General features: G+C 36.0%; 1 protein-coding gene and 1 non-coding gene across 2 annotated transcripts in view; one reads left to right on the plus strand and one right to left on the minus strand.

Annotated features, from left to right (window-relative positions):
- Galntl6 (polypeptide N-acetylgalactosaminyltransferase like 6) overlaps positions 1-18,571 on the plus strand; it is a 1,121,089-nt gene that overhangs the window by 115,984 nt on the left and 986,534 nt on the right. The window lies entirely within an intron of this gene.
- On the minus strand, positions 5,747-5,890 carry LOC116915198. Its single transcript, XR_004389852.1, has one exon. It is a non-coding gene; the product is annotated as a small nucleolar RNA SNORA48 (small nucleolar RNA).

Here is an 18,571-nt window from a genome sequence, read left to right on the forward strand (position 1 = left end):
TGTACGGCCAGCAGTAGGTGACCAATAGAAAATGAACTCAATGACAACTTTGGAGGTTCCTTGTCTCATAATGTCATCTTAGGGATTTTCTTTTTTATTATTTTTAACACATTTACAGTTTCTTATTGGGACCATATAAACAAATGCATCCAGGTATTCACAGCCTTGAACACTTAATACTTTTGGATGCCCCTCATCTTTTCCAAACCAACTTCCTGTGATTGACTTCTACATGCAGTTAGACCTAGGACACAGGGTTAATCTTGCATTAATTTAAAGGGAGTAGAGTCTTTTTTTTAAGACAAAAGGATATTTAGATATTTCTCTTCTATCTTTATCTGAAGAACTACTTCTCTTATGCAATCTAAACACATCATAATTACCCTTTAGCATAAAATATTGAAGATGGGTACTTCAAAGTTCAAGTTCTGCTAGAACACAAAATGATTACATTCCTTGGTTTCCAGACAATTTTTATTTCTATAAAGATTTTTTTATACCTGTAGACAGATACATATATTGTATCTGTTGATTAAAATAGGAATTTGAGAATAAGAATCATAACAAGTTATCATTGAGTTGAAAGTTGTTCAGTTGCCCATGAGTATGTGGTATTTCTGTTGTTTTTGTTGCTATTGAACTCCAGCCTTAGTCCATGGTGATCTCATAGGATGCATGGGGTTATTTTAATCTTCTTGTATCTGTTGGCTTGTTTTGTGTCCAATTATATGTTCAGTTTGGGAGAGAGTTCCCTAAGGAGTTGAGAAGAAGGTATATTCTTTTGTTTTTGGGTTAAATGCTCTCTCTATATATCTCTTAAATCCATTTGGTTCATAACTTATATTAATTTCAATCTATCTCTATTTAGTTTCTGTTTCATTGACCTATCTATTGGTGAGAGTGAGGTGTTGAACTCTCCCATTATTATTGTGTGAGGTTCAATGTGTATTTTGAACATTAGTAAAGTTTCTCTTAAAGTGCTCTTGCATTTGGGCCATACATGTTCAGAATTGGTGAATTTCCCTATATGAAGTTTAACCAGATGGAAGGCCCAAGTGAGGATGCTTCAATCGCACTTCGAAGGGGGAAGAAAATAATCACAGGAGGCAGAAGGAGGGAGAGACCTGGGTAGGAGAGGAGAGGAGTAGGGGAATGAGGGTCGGGACAGGATCAGGTATCAGGAAGGCAGGAGAAAAGCCTAAAGAACTAGAAGAATAAATAAAAATATTCAGCTGTTAGGGGCGTTGGGAAGTGGGGAAACTCTAGAGAGTCCCAGAGACCAGGGATGTCAGAGGTTCCCAGGACCCAGTAGGAATGCTCAACTGTGGGGTGATGAAATGGGAAAAGATCACCTCCAGTAGATAGACAGAAGCCCAGTCGAGGGATACAACAATCTACCTACCTTCAAAAAATTGACCCAAAATTGTCCCTAATTTAAGAAAATGCAGGGACGAAATGGAACAGAGACTAAAGGAAAGGCCATCCAGTGACTAGCCTAACTTGGGACCAATCCCATGTTCAGGCACCAAATCAACACATTACTGATTCCGTATTGGGCTTGCAGACTGGAGCCTAGCATGGCTGACCTCTGAGAGAATGTACCAGCATTCAGATACTTACAGCTAACCATTGACTAAAGTTGAGGAGGTCTATGGAAGTATTAGGGGAAGGGTTAAAGGAGCTTAATGGGATGACCACCCTATAGGGAGAACAACAGTATGAACCAACCCAGATCACTAACAGCTATCAGAGACTAAGCCACCAACCAAATGAGCATACATGGGATGATCTCTGGCCTTCTGGTACATATGTAGCAGCAGACTGCCTTGTCTGCTCTCAGTGGGAGATGATGTGCCTAATTCTGTACAGACTTGATACCTCAGGGAAGATGGATGCCTGGAGGGTGTGAGGTGCAGCTGGGGGTAAGGTGGGTGGGGAGCACCCTCTCAGAGGTAAAAGGGAGGGGGAATGGGGTAAAGAACTCTGGGAGGAGAAGCAGGAATGAAGGTTAACATTTGGAATGTAAATAAACAAAGTAATTCATTGAAAAATCAAATCAAATAAATAACCCCCTCTTATGAGATTGTTATATCAAAATAAATATATGACACAAAGAAACATATGGCATAAGATTTTTATATTCATATATTACATTAATTTCCTTTAAAGAAGACTTACTATTGATTATACATTTTTTATACTCATTATAAATATATTTAAAAAGTTACCAGGGTAAATATTGAAATAAACCAAGAATTTGTAGGCTTATCTATATTTTTATTTTTATCTGTATTTTTATTTCTTTTTATGAACTCTGCTACATGCTCAGTTATAATTATAATAGTTCTCCTGACAGACTAAGGGGGAATCCATCATTTCATTTTGGAAATGCTACTTGTGCAGAGTTACTTCAAAGCCTGATACATGCTTTCATCTAAACTGTTGGAAATGTACCGGAATCAATCATACTCCTTGGATGATGAAAGCATTAAGAAGACAGGTGCTCTAACACATAAGTTTGACTTCTACTCTGACTTTTATCTTATTAAATCTTTTTTACATTTTGCACTACTGACTCTCTCACTATTTTACATGCAGAGCTTAAGTCTCAAGTCAAACTTTAAGTAAATGAAACTTTTCATTTTTCTTCATATACATTCTAGGTCACTTTTATTTCTAAAAGTTTGACTCAGATCTTCTTTTAGTAGTAAACTGATGTTAATTTTTCTTTCACATACAGTGAATTATGGATTCAGGGTGTACAGATTTTCTTTCTCTCATCTCTCAACTCCTGTCTTTAGTATAAATAATACTTTTGTTATAGATGACAGGCTCTGGGATGTTCCTCTACCATCCCTGGCTTTCCATAATCTCTAAAAAATAAGCCAAGACAAACAACACAGGAATAAAATTAAACAAACATTCAAGGCACAAGTGAAGAAAAACACCTTTCTTTACTATTCCAGGAAGAGTTTGGATTATTAATAGCTGACCTGAGTCAGTATTTACGTAAAGGCTTCCTCTGCAGCTGTCTCAAAAGAGAATGCTAATCAAGATCCCAGTAAATTCAGTTCTACAAATAACGAAGATTCAAGATTGCAGACCATTAATTTTATAGTGATGTAACAAGTGATATCACTCAAACAAAAGTTAGAGTGATAAGAGAGCTTCTACTTCTTTTCTTTGGTATTTCTTAATTATCCTTGCCATATTTAGTACCACCTTGCATATTTATTCATCTGTTGGTTTATGTAGGAACAAGAATCCAAACGTAGGGAAGGCCAATAAAGGGCTAAAAAGATAATTCAGTGCTTAAGAGCATTTTTTGCTCTTCTCAAGGATCCAGGTTCAGTTATGAGCACTTACATGGTAGCTCATCACCATCTGTGATGCATTTCTAAGGACTACAGCAACCCCTTCTGGCCACACAGAATATGTCTCATGCACAGACATATAAGCCGGCAAAATATCTTTAACGTAAAAGCAAGAAACATACTGTGTTGGGTCTATAATGGAAAAAATGAGTATGAAAGTAATAAATAATAAGTGTTTATATAATCAATGCAACATTATAATGAAAATAAAACAAAATTCTTTGGCAACATATTTCAAACAAGCATCTAACACAAACATAAAATAATGAACTTATCTCTTTAGAGAGAGATGGGGATATTTAAGATAGAAATAGATAATGTTATGATGAATTTACTTCAAAGGAATTGTAATGTTGTTTGTAATTTGTACTACTTTCCAAATGCTTATGCTGTTTAATGCTACATTTGCTGTCTATCCCTTTTCTTTGGTAATAAATTATGATTTCACAGTGCACATGTGTTTGTGGTGCATAAGTGTCTTATATTAATTATGCATGACATATTGGTATACATTGATTTCTTCCTTTCTATTTGGGTGGGTTAGATATTTTTATAATTACTTTAAGAAATGTCTCTTCGCAAAATATACTTAAGTTAATATCTTCCTTTGTCATTGTCTATAATAATACTAATGATAACAAATTTGCCCCCTCAGTCCCCTGTCTCACAGTTCCTCATCCCTTGCCTCCAAGAGGTTAACTTTTAATTGATTCTTTTGAGTTTCATATCATATTCCAATCCTGCTCATCTCCCCATTCCCTCAGCTTAATCCTTGCAACCTCCCCCATGAAAGTAAAAGACACATACAACACACAAACAACACATAAAAATTGTAGAAGCTAAAGAACGTCACAGTGTGTCCCATAGTATGTCTCTCTGCCCACATATCTTCACTTGCAATGATTCTTTGGTCTGGTGCCAGATACTGGTTTCTGTGATACCATCCGGACTTCTCCCAATTTTCCTTTTGTTGCCCTGTGTTTTGGTGGTCCTACAGGTTTGGAACACCAGGACTGGCCCTTTCACAAATCCCAACCATTTGCAAATGACTTGCTTTTGGAGTGGGCTAATTAAGAGCCCTGGATCTGGACATGGGTGGTGGCTGAAGTAGCCAGCCTGTCAGCTCTCCCTTCTCTGTATCATGAGGGTAAACTCTCCAGTACTGCTCCTGCTGGACACCCCCAGCCCCCGCGCGTACGCAATGCTGACTTTGGCAGGATGCATCCTGCTCTCACCCTCAAGAATGGCCCACCTTTGCGTTTGCCATCAGGGTCAGTTTCATTGTATTGCCCAGGCTAGGTGTAGGACATTCCTCTCCAGTGCTACAGGAAGTGAGGGGGCAGGGCTAACTTTCCCACTCTCATGACCTCAGGATCAGCTCTCCCAATTGCCTTAGATGGTAAAGAATGAGTAAACAGATGACATCTCCCTCCAAAGGCTACCCCAAGACAGACATGTCGCCGAGCCAGCTCTCTTTTGTTCTGTCTTCAGAGCTGCCCGATCTATTCCTCCTGGACCATGGTCAGCACTACTGTACTGTCCAGGCAAGATGCAAGGACCACTCTCCCAAGTGCTGTAGCTGGTGAGGGACAAGGACAGCTCTCCTGCTCTCATGACCTCCACCTAGGACCAGCCCTTGACCACTGTTGCATGTAGCGAGTGTCAAGGTGAGGAGGGGGCAACATCATACTCGCACCGATGCCACCTCAGGGCAATTGAGTGGCTGGGCCACTTCTCCCTAGCTCTAGCCCTCAGGGCTGGTTCACCTGCACTCCAGCCACCAGGGTCAGTTCCACTGTGCTATTCAGGTGAAGTTTAGGCCCTACTCTCCCATTATCACTAGTGAGAGATGATCTAGTGACAGGGGAGGTGAGTAAAGCAACGTCCCTCAACATCTACATTGTCGCTGGCTGGCAGCTGTAACCAGCAGGGGCATCCATGTTCTGTAGTAATAATAAGCCACAGAAATTGACACAGACCCCTGATGTTGCATAACAATGACTCAGACATGGCCCTCAGCAGCAGCTCAGGCTGGGACCTCATCACGGCTCTAGGACAGGCTAGTCCTCTCTACCCTTGAATCTCCAGTTCCATCTCTCTTCATGGCACTCAAGCGCTCCACCTCTCTTTCTTCCATCTGATGACCACATGCTTTCTAATTTTAATGGCTCCAGCTGCAAGCTGGCCAAGTGACTGTAGGTCTTTGGGTAATATCCTTTACGCTGTGTCGTGGGACAGAAAGCAGGTGTCTATGGCTCTGCTCACCGGTGCCATGAGCTGGAGGGCAAGTCTAGGGGTGGTCCACAAGTATCTTTCTTCTTCCTGCTGCACTATGCTGCCTGAATTTGATTTGATTTGATTTGATTTGATATTTATTAGTCCTAGACATAAGACAGCTTTGGCCACCAAGCCAGGCATCAAGCTAGGATGAACCAAGGATGGCCATCTGTTCTGCCTCTGACTGATGTAAGAACACCACCAATAACAAGGTGTCCCTTTGCCCATTGCCAGAAGGACAACCAATTGTGTTTTTTAATTAATTCTTTACCATTTTCTCACATGATTGTAGTCTATTATTTTTCAATGTCATAAATGCATACAGTGTATTTTGACCTTTTGCATACCTGACTCTTTTTCTTTGCATTACTCAGATTCACCTTCCTGTCTCCCAACATCTTAGACTTTTCTTGTAAGTTTTCGTATTGTTTCTTTCATATTTTGAGACTATTAATGGAATTCCGTCAGTTGGCTCTGTTTTCTCCCTCCAGAGCTTTCAGATACCTCTGCATGCTCTTTTCCAAATTCAAGGCATCTTCTTTCTCTAAGTACGCAAGTATATCCTGCTCAGTGTAAGTACAGCTCTCCCGTTTCAGTTGATCACAATCATAGTACTTTATTCTCCACACAGCGTGTGCCTCGGCATCAATCCCTGTCTGCTCCACAAAGGCACAGGGTTCATGAGGCTAACATCTGTGCCTTCCTGTGCATATAGAGATAGAGATTTAGAGGACAGTTGTAGACACCATAACCCAACCTGAGTCCTTGGCCAGATTCACAGTAGCAGGCATGTGCTTTCTTCTGTACGATAGACCTTAACTTCCATGATACTCCCCTGCCCTGATCTAGAACTTGGCTCTACACCCTCCCAAATCTCATTTTGTTGTTGTTGGCTTGTTTCTTTGTTTTTTTGCTTGCTTTGTACTATACCTAACATAGTAAACTAGTGAATAGATGCTTGCTTCTAGAGACTGACTATATTTCACTTTGGAAAATTCAGACTGGGCTAGTTCAAGTGTGTCTCACTAAGTCTCCTCATTAAGAAATTTATAGAATAGAAAGCACATTGTATCACCTAGTTACTTTGCACATGATCACTTTCTAACTGCAGTATTATTAATTTCTTAATTTCTATTTGTTAATTTCTTTATTAGAATTTGGCATCCAAGTTTCTTCTCTCTTCACGCCAGAAAAAATGAGAAACCATCAAACTAAGTTAAGCTCCTCCAACCCTTATAGAAACCACTGTTCTGAGAATTCATAAAATATAATTCAGTGAACCGAAGGAGAGGTATTAAACTTTGGTATCTATTCCTCCTCACTTGCTACTTATTTCTATTAAACGCTCTTCTTATTTTTCTTCATTATTTAATTTATACTTCTTTTTAAATGCTGAATTTTTGACAATTGTACATCATCTTTTTCATGGTTTGATTATGCTTGGACCTAGCAGTGGCACTATTTGGAGGTGTGGATTTGTTGGAATAGGTATGTCACTGTGGGCTTGGGCTTTAATACCCTCAACCGAGTTGCCTGGAAGTCAGCCTGAAAGAGGAAGCACTAGCGGCCTTCAAATGAAGACGTAGACCTTTCAGCTTTACCTTCACCATGTCTTCCTGGCTGCTGCCATGTTCCTGCCTTGATGCCAATGGACTGAACCTCCGAACCTGTAAGCTAGGCCCAATTAAATGTTATCCTTATAAGAGTTGCTTTGATCATGGTGTTTGTTCACAGTAAAACCCTAACTAAGACAATCATGATCAACCAGATGAGCCATATTAGATAAAAATAAAATCATATTCCATAGATTACTGTTTACCATCTTATTATTATTGTTTCCCATAAATTATTACTAGTAGCTTCAAAAGCTCTAATTGCTTATCTGTTAAATTATAATAGTTCTTTAGGAATATCTGATAGATATTTTCATACTTGGTAGAGCAAAAACATAACAATTTTATAACTCTAAACAATATATTTAATCTATATGACAAGAAAGGAGGTGAAATACATATATTAAGCAGAGGAAATATGAATTAGATATGGTGAAATTTAAATTGGAACTGAGCTGGAGAACAGTGTTTGAAAATAATTTTTCGGCTGTTGAATGTAGAATGAAGTTCCTCTGCGGCTTTGAAAAAGATACTATGTCATCATATCAGCAAAATGCTCTTGTGGCTGTGTTGTCAGCTATGAGAAAAGGCTGCGTTTCAAATAGAAGAAGTGGCCATGGAGCCATCTTTTCTGAACTAACCTTTAAAAGAAAGGAAGACAGCAGGTTATACCTCTTGAACACTCCTAACTCTTTCATGTTTAGTTACCAGAATAATACCAGGTCTTCTACAGTTTACTTGAAATTATTCTTAATTTAGTTTCAGAATGGAGTTGAGAAAATTATGATAGTACATGAATTAACATTTTGAAGTACATTTTAAGGAAGTTTTAATTTTTATATCCAATTTCACAAACATATGAATCTACTCTGATGGAGTTTACAAAAAAGTCTTGTTTATACGATAAAATTTCATCAAAAATATTGGTTGTCAAGGTGTCTTACTTTTTCTATATTTTATTGAAGAAAAATGTGTATAGTTTAGAATGTACAAGAGGACAGATGAGGCAAAAAAAGAAAGACCATATACCTTTATTGAGAGGTAGAACATGAACTGGCTATTTTAGGTTTATATGGTTTGGTAGATAATAATGAGTACAATCAATCAATAAATAAGAATAGATATATAGATAGGTAGATTGATAGATGATAGATAGATAGATAGATATATAGATAGATTATAGCTATAAAATTTCCACTAAGTCAGGGAATTATAATTGCAAGAAGTAAATTTTTATTAGCAGGCAAAATTTACCTAAAATTTAGGAGGAAGTGTGTTAGGTTCTTTATGGATACAAAACCTTGGACGTAGACTATGGTTTAGGACATTTGAGAAAGATCAAAGAGACAACAGAGTGAAGAGTAGGAATGTAGAAGTTTAGATAAAATTATCCAGGTCATTTAAAACTTTACATAAAACATGTGACATTGTCAATTCAGTTATTTAGAATCTTTTCATCTCAAATTTTAGATATTGAGTCTAAGTTCTAAGGAAGCATAATTGGATGGGGTTCATCTTTTTACCAACTAGTTAAGGTGTAATTTTTTTCCATCAAAAATTTTCAGTTGATCTAACTCCTGAGTTAGAAATGTCTGGACTTCCATGTTCAGTTAGTCACAGGTAGAAGCGAAAAGGTACCTACACTAAGGAATCTGTCTTATTGATAGGAGCACTATAGTAAATACTCAAGGTTGAATTGTGCATGTGGAAAACTTCTTTAACTCTCTCTCTCACTCAGGAGGCAGAGGCAAGAAGATCTCAATGAACTGGAGGCCTGCCTTGTCTACACAGTGGGTTTTAGGTCAACAATAGCTATTAAGAATATAATAAATATAATAAATATTAAGAATATATCTCGTCCTCTTCCTCCTCTCTTGCTCTTCCTCTTCCAGCTCCCTCTTTATCCCTGTCCCTTCTCTCCTCATCCCCCTTCCCCCCATGTGTACAGCTGGCCTTTGCTTCTCCCCTCCTCTTCTCTCATTAAACCTCTCCACATGGAAAAAAAGACTATATCTCAACAACAAAACAAATTTAACAAATTAATTCATCATGTAAGGCTGTTATAACTGTCCCGTCCAAAAGAAGACTGAAAATGTCAGCACAGCATCTTTCTTTGCCAAAACTCTAGAGTTAAATTCATTCCCTGTGTCTCTGGGTAATCTTTGGTATGTGTGTGGTTTTGTCTCCACACTATAGTATAGGGACTCCTTTTCTCTGTGTTTCTCTTTCTCCAAGTTATCTTTGTAATTTTTATTTTATTTAGTTTATTTTGACATATGTTAATAAAAATATAATTACATCACTTACTCCTTCACTTCCCTCTAACTTCTCCCACGCACCTTCTCTCCTAACTCACCTCACTCTCACTCTAAGTGGTTTATTATATTTTCTTTGATAAATATTGTTACACACACAGACAGAAAGACAGACAGATACACACAGAGAGGGAGACTCAACAGGCTGAGTCTATCTTTCATTTCTTTTTAGGTATGTGATTTCAAGGACCACTTTCATTGGCTAATAATAATTTGCATGGCAAATCACTGGGAGAGGTTAGTCTGCCTTCAACAGTAATCATTAATTACCTCTTGAATTTTGTTTGCTTGTTGAATACAAGTGAGACCCTGTGTGATATTCTCCCTCTGTGTTAGTAATGACTATTGATTTTATCCTTATTTGAGACTTGTTTATTCAGTCATTTCTAGGAGACCAAGTGTCATAGCTGAATTTCTAGCTTAACAATTGACAAACAGGACTTCATCAAGCTAAAGAGCTTCTGATAAAAACTAAGGAAATAATCAATTGATTGAAGACAAGCCAACAGAATAAGAGATATTTTCCAGCTGTACATGTGAGGGAAGATTGATATTCAGAATACAAAAAGAAATAAAAATGATCCAGAAAAATAAATGACCAAATATTAAAAATGAACTATGAATGTAAAAGAAGAGTCCTCAATAGAAGAAATAAAAGTGGCTAAGAACTCAAAAAGTGTTCAGTATCCTTTGTAAGGAAATGTAAACTAAAATCATTTCGAAGTTTCATCTCAATCCAGGCAAATTAGCTAAGTTAGACAATATAGTTTACAATAAATGCTGGCTGGGATGTCTGAAAAAGTGAGCCCCAATTCAGCTCTTGTAGGAATGCATATGGGTGTACTAACTCTAGAGATTAGTATGGAAAAATCCCCCAAATGCTAAAAAAGTATTCTATTTCCAGTACTAATATTCCTTGGCATATGCTGAATGGATAATTAATCAGATACTTAATCAGAAGTGTACAGTGCTGCTCTTTCAGAGTATCCAGGAAATGGAAACAACCAGCATATACTTCAATAAGCAATGACCAATGAACATGTGTGCATATGCAAAATAAAATATATATTTTAGCTGTCAGAAAAGTGAAATCATGAAACTTGAAGGCAAATGGATGTATGAATCTGGAAATGGTGATGAGTAATAACACCCAGACTCACACTTAGAAAGACCCTTGATGCACATTCTCTGTCACCTGCTGTCCCTAGCACCGATCTTTAGATGGTAGTCTATAACATGGAGAAAACACACACACTCCAGGAAGGTACAAAAGGATTGTAGAGGGAGACTTGAGAGGGAAATACTGGGATATACGTATTTTGAAATTAGAAATGCAGAAAGCAAGAATATAACTCTATTGAGGAAAGAAAAGAGGGACAAATAACCAAGTTTACTTTCTAAAATATTAAGGATTCATTATTTTTTTTACTATTATTTTTATTATTTGTATATAATAAACACACAAGTTTATTACATACACATGAGCATACATACATACACATATGGTATATTAAATTTCTACATATTTACTATGTGTAGATATACTAAATTAATTTATGCCACTTAAACTAGCCATTTTTCTCACAAGAGTCATTGACTTACTAACAAAAACTCCAATGACAGATATGGGAGACATCTGTGCGAGCCGTTGGCCATGTTATTTCAAGTTACTCCCCAAATAATATTGGCTACTGTCTTGTCCTACATTGCTTATCAGAGATTGAATGTAAGTCCCTGTTCCTAAGGATTTAAGATACAGGACTCAGATGACTGGAATTGGTATTAATCTGAAAGGCTCCTTCCTTTGATCTAGATTCCACAGTCCTGAAAGTGTTATGCACTTTGTCAGGGCAGGAAGTGCTCAATAGACGTATCCTGCTGAGAACTCATGAACCACAACAATGAGCAGAATGGTCAGACGTTCCTAAGTGGACACTGATGTCAATGATTTTGGCAGTGACAGGTGACTGTCTAGTAGGACTTAAGGCCCAGGTATGAAAAGGGAAATCCTTCCTGGTAATAGAAACCAAGGAAACTACCAGGTATTATTAGGGCCATGGGTTTTAGAAGAGAACCTATGACTATGATTTTACTAGACCAGCATAATACTTATCTACATTCTAAAACATATTATTATACCCACAGATAATTGCACTTCTCTTCATTCATCAAAGAAACTTGTCTTTACAGCAAATGAAGACTATTAAAGATTTCATAATTATTTTATTTTAACCTTTTAAAAAATAATTAGGTACCATATAAGAAATCAGAATAAAAATCCTTCCTCAGAAGGTCTTGAGGTATTCAAAGATAAGGCAATATTCACAGACTCCAGTACTTAAGACAGGATATTGGTTTGTGTATGGCATTTTTTAAATAATCAATATCTCCAAGAGTAGTACTCTTCAGGTGGTAGTTTCTATATTAAAGTAAGTTTCACCTTGGAAACATGAATCAATAATCCTTTGTAGAGTCATATTAGGAAGGAACATATTAGAAGAAGAAACTGGTTGATAGATAAGGATTTGATTGTGGGTGAACAATGGCCTATGCTCCGGAATGGAAAAGAGAAGCTCTGTCATATGACTTGTGCATGTCGAACTGTAAGAAGATTAGAAAACAGTAGAAATGCATATATTTTGCTCATAAGGACAGCTATTCCTCTTAGTAATTTTTAAATTACTCAAGCTTATGCTCAACAGACTAGAACTCATTGGCACAGAGGAAAATTTCATGAACAAAACACCAATGACTCACTAAGATCCACAATCTATAAATGGAGACCCATGAACGTGAGACACTTCTGTAAGGCAAAGGACATTGTCAGTAGTTCAAAACTTTTGATTTTTTTTCCTTTTCTGGAATTCAGTCCTTTAGTTTTGGAGGACATCCGTTCACCAAATGTAGTTCTTGGTATTCCTAAGAGGGTAACAATGCAATTTGAGAGGAGTCCAATGTTATGATTGTCATTTAGATATAACACACTCAGATTTTAAGCAACAACTTTGTTTCTTGCTAATTGAAACTGATGTTATTACAAAGTCAGGACTTGAGAGCAATGGCTATAAACAGATGACTGTCAAAGAGGACAATACTAGAGCAGAGAGAAATGTTGTCTCAGCTAGATGAAAGAGTTGTACATCATTAATACATTGGATTGATCACATTAGACATAGAATGATATATCAATATCAACTTACAATTTTCTGGTTACTTCTCATCAATATTATGGTGTTTTCTTGAAGCTCTTAAGAGTCTTTGAAGAACTTCTCATGATTTTTTTAAAACAATATTCAGGGAATCTTTGTGATAATACTGTGATTTAACAATCCTTAATATAGTTTCATTCTCATAAATGATGAAGATGATAAAGTGATAGGTGGTAAGATCAAAGAGCTAAAGAGACCATTAGAAATGGACCCACAGACTACCTCCAACACAGAGGAATCTGTGGCTTCACTTCAGGATTGCAAGCCCCAATTTAGATGGATCTTAACCATTACTGGGATCCAATCTAAGAAGCACATTTTAGAAACAGATGAAAAATCCAAAGATGGTATTCTGCTTGTACCAAGTTCCTATTACTTTTAGTGTCTAATAGATGGATGCTATAGCACTGTTAAATTATGCCATAATTGTACTCAATAAAAAAATCACTTTTCATTTAGCTATTGATTATGTTGACAACAATATAGTAATGTATACATATTCCCCGTGATGTGTCATCGATCTTGTATTTTTTCTAGTTATGCGAGTAATTTCTAACAACATTTGCTCTGTTTTGTATACATCTGTGATATTTCTATGCTCCCCTTGGAGATATGACCACAAGGGGATAAATTGCTTTGTTCACTGTATACAGTCAATTCTACTTACTACTCTTAAAACCAGTCTATCATATTGCAGCCTTTCTGTTTACTTAGCTCTCTTTTTTCATTGGAATGCTGTTTACCAATCTTTATCCCCTCCATTATTTCAAAGACATCATTTTAAAAAAAAGTCCAAATGAGGCTGGGAATATATAGCTCAATTTTAGAATATTCCCTGAATGTCCATGAAGATGCCTGTGTATAGTCTGTCTTTCCAAAGTGAATCTGTGATCTGTTGTACAGAAGTGTAGGGTTAGACACCCAGTTTAATGAAAATGGCAGCACTATAGTGACCATACTAGAATCATTTCCCAAAGCACACATAACTAGTTTTGTGAGCCACAGCCTATTTCTGGATACTACTCAGTGAGTGGCTTTAATAGCAATATCACACTATCTTCATGCCTAGAGAAAAGTGAATTATAATACATGAAATAGTTGGTAGAGGAGGACTATTTCCAATAAACAATCCGGGACTGTTCAGTGTAGTTTCAGAACCAATTAATCATTAACATTGACTGATTTAAGTTGAATACGCTCTACTCACCTCAATAGGGATAGGTATATAGCTGTTTTATTGCTTGAGATTTCTAAGTTCAGTCCATGGATTAGGCACTATTTCTCTTCCAAGAGTGGTACATAACTTTAGTATTTATTCTTTTACTCCATGTTTCTTTTATTAAATTTTTGGACCTTCAACCTGTCCCATGATCATGTCAAAGGCAGTCCAATAAGAGAGAAGTGGATGAGGTGGGTTGAAATTATCATCTGCTCTGTAACTCATTTCACTTATCTATAAATGACACAAAAAGCATATGCCTGAATTAATGTGGCTGTACAACAAAATAAATTTGTAACATTTGTTGACAAAAATTGCAAGTAGAAAGCTTAAGCAACACTATAAATGTTCCAATGTAAGTGTGTGCAGCATACAGTTCTCTGGTTTTGTTTCTTTTAAAGCATAAACCATCTCTCTATATATAATATTAAATATAATCATATAAGTCTGACTATGTTCATATTCAACAGAAAGATGTACAATTAAAATATTAGATGCAAGACTTTTCTTTATGCCAGTCTTAAAGTTGGTAGAGCCAAGTTGATTTTGTGTGTTTGTATGCGTGTGTGTGTGTGTTTGTGTGTGTGTTTGTGTGTATGTGCCTATGATGTTTACATATTGATAATATAAATAATGGTTATCTTTACCATATTTTCATAACTCATATATTTTGAAGTGTTTGTAATGGTGATTTTTGGGATGAAATAAAAATAAGTGCAACTCTTATTCTTCCCAAACTGCAATGCTATTTGGTTTGAATTTCTAGCAATTCCAGTTCACAAAGTATTTCTTCGGCTCTGACTGCAGGTGGTTGTTCAACCGTACCTTGCCACTTAACAGTGAATGGGCATCCTACCAGCTTTCCTTCTTAAGATAGCTCTACTCTGGCAGGGTTTTATTGAACATCCTATTTTGGACATAAGTAAGCAGGTTATTTTAAGATAGTCTTGTTGGAAGTTATATTTCACATTTTTCAGACAATTTGTATTTATAGAAAGTGATTGCTTGAACATTTAAATCGTTTCCTAGTTCATTACTCATGTGTTTGGGATTCAAAATCAATATGACTTAATACCAAGTAATGGCCTAAATTTCAGTTCAATTAATTAATATTGAAATCTCAGATGAATATGTTCACTATTAGCTTATTTTTAAAAAGTGTCAGAACTCTTCTGACATTTTGTTTGAAGTTTTTTTTCAAATTCGAATCTCAATTAAGAATTATGAAATGGCAGGGAAACAGTGGTGAAAAGAATCTTGCTTCACCTACTTTGACACTGCTTAATGCATGTGACAGATTACAGCTCCTGTCTTCTTACAGTAGAAAAAGTATTCAAGGTAAGAGGCCTTTAGTTAATGAAACCAAAACCAATTCATGAAGTAGAACCAAAATTTTAATTCATACCTTTATGCTATTAACTAGTTAATTTTTTCCCAAAAGCTTATTTTAGAGAAACAATTGAATTGCACCTTTAAAAGTATCAGCTGCATTATAAAGTGGGCTGGTTGATAACACTTCCTCTTAATTTTATTGACTTTCTCATGGTATATACTATTTTATACAGTAAAAAGTAATACAGATTACTTACTCATAATATATATATTCATATATATTATATCTCTATATTATTGCTTAATAATTTGCTAGCATTATAGCATAGCAAGCAAAGCAATTATGGTAGTTCACCCACTGAGGTAAATATATCTTGTCATGAGTAGCTGAATAATATCTAGGAATATTTTGATGTTTGTATGAAACTATACCAATTTTAATTTAAGTGGTTGAAAAAAGTATTAATGAATATCTTTGTGGTGTTTTTAGTTCTTTCAAACCAGTGCTGCTTTTTTAGGTTGTTAAAATCATTTAGAAGTTTTTAAAGTAAAGTTTCAAACTATAACTTAATGTATGCTTCTGTCCCTCTTGTCCATAGCAAAGGTGAATTGTGCTCAGGAGAAACCAGGGGATATGTGAAAAATCTAAACAAAAAGAGTCGTTGTCCTTGGTCATTATCAACTGAGAACAGCTGCAGACAGAAACTGAGTCAACGGGTCCACAGAGCGGCTTTCTGAGATTTAATCTATCAGGAACCAGATTGAGTCAGCTGGTGATGGAAGTATGTCAACAAAACAGGGATTTGCGAGTGTATGATTCTTTGAGGAGTTGGTCAAAGATGCTAGTCACTTTATAGATGAAGAATGGCCAGTCGACTTGGCATAATTTTACAGGCATATATCCTAGAAAACGTTACTTTTAAATGAGTGAATAGTCACTAAAGGCTGTTTAGAGATGGAATCTAGGGCTATACACAGCATAGTACTCTATCACATTTTGCTGATATGTTACAGACCCCTCCCATTATAATTAGGAACACAATTACACAGTATGAGAATATAATATGTCTGATAATGCAGCTATGTCTGGTATTGACATACAAGATTACAGTTCTCAATAATTTATATGGAATTATTCAATTGTTGCTATCTGAAATTGGATTTGTAGACTAGTGTCAGTATCTCTTAATAGCTAGAAAACATGGACTCACGAATCCCTCAGATAACAGTAAATCATCCTTCAGTTTAGCACAATTCTCCATATGGTGTATATCATATGACATCATTAATGAGAATGTTTATGAGTAATAAATATGTTTATGAAACACCAAGATCCAAAACTAGAGGATATGAACAGAAGGAAAACCAGCTTTAGATCATCTATCCAGTTTAACTTATTTCTGATTTTGTTGCAAGGAAGTCTATTTAATTTAAAAGATTATTCATCTTTATTAATAATGCAAATGTGGAAAATATACATTTATGATAATGTGTACATAGACATACACATGTGTCTATACATATAGATACACTTATGGTCCTAAAAAGTATAATTCAAGACCTGAAATAATCATTTAATAAAATGTTAATTATTACTTTTATAAGATAAATGCAGATACTAAATTTGTTATTTATTCATTTTGGTAGCACTAGGAATGAGCCTAGGGCTTCACACATGGTAAAACTCCTACTGTTGAGCTTAATCTCACTTCTTTGTCCCTTGCAGATTGTTTTTCTGTATTTAGGATTTTTTACAAATGTTTACACCAAGTCACTAAACCAGGTCTTGAGTGGCAATTGTCTTGCTCTATCTGCACTGATAAATTCCATGCTCTGAGGCCATGCGTACGTGTGTGTGTGTTGTGTGTGTGTGTGTGTGTGTGTGTGTTTGCACAAGTGCTAATATTCATTTGTTTTTGTACTTTTTTGTTTGTTCTATATTGAAGAAGCAAAGGCCAGTATGTAGTCTCCATAGTCACAAAGTCACTTTTAATAAAGTCATTGCTATTAACTAATTCAACAAACACCAATAGAACTTTTAACACAAATCCAGAATTGAACTAAATGTTTAGTTTAGTATTGCTTAATTGATTATTTTGTTTGGTATAAGATTATAAAATCTGGTATTTTTTTATATACGACCTGATTTAAGGATAGTAGCTAACAAATCATTAGAGTTGATAAAAATTGCTACCATTATCTAAATGGTCTTATGATTGATCTTTCTTTTATCATAAATGTTGCCTTGAGGGTCAGAAAGAACTAATTCTGTAAATGCTATACTTAGGATTCATTGTCTCATCTCTTTGTCATATTCTTTAACATAAAACTAATGAGCACAGAGACAGCTCTCACAATACAGCAGGTCTTAACGTAGGTCACAAGAGTCTTCTCTTTAAATGTCTTTCAGTTCATTTCTCCTGATTCATGTCCAGAGTCATTTGGAAATAAACAGGCTCACATGCCTCATATCAAGAGGCAATATGACTCAAGTGTCTCAACTATTTACTCATGAGACAAGGTAGATGAGAGACTTAGAGCACTAACCCTGTGATTTATCATTAAAATACCAAGTGGATGTGAATTAAAGCATATTTAGACAGCAGTCATACAACAATGAAGGACAGAAATCCACATTCACTGAAAAATCTTGACCATGGATGCCTGATCACTTTGTTGAAACTAGAAGGACTATAGATAAGGAATGCTCAGTTTCAGGTTTTATTCCTTGTTCACCTAGGTCTCTTAGAATGAGAAGGCTAGGTTCCCATATATTCATATTTCTTTTCACTGGCCATGGTAACCATTTATTATTTCAGTCTGTACTGTAGCTATTTTGCAAAACTGTAAATCTGATGTGTGACTCCTTGATTTGTTTTGTGGACTTACCAATGCTGAACCAAGAATGTCTCTCATGACCTATTTCCACAAATTCTGTGAAACCCTTTCAAACTGAACAGCAGCTCTAGTCTCCTAAAAGTTAAAGAATATGATGTCATTTTTCTCCCCACACTAGGGATAGAAGATTAAAATAGACTAAAGTCAACAAAAGGGTATGCTAGACTGCATCTATGTACATAATGTGGTAATGCTAATATGGGAATATGGAAAGTTTCATACAGTAGTGTACACAGTTTGGAGAATAAATGCCAGTCAGGATTTTCACACTTAAAATCCTACAGAGAACAACCAAAGGAAGGAGATAGGGATTTGGCTTTTCCTTTTAACTTAG

The sequence above is a fragment of the Rattus rattus genome, chromosome 13 (genome assembly GCF_011064425.1).
Source record: "Rattus rattus isolate New Zealand chromosome 13, Rrattus_CSIRO_v1, whole genome shotgun sequence".
In the NCBI taxonomy this organism is placed as follows: Eukaryota; Metazoa; Chordata; class Mammalia; order Rodentia; family Muridae; genus Rattus; species Rattus rattus.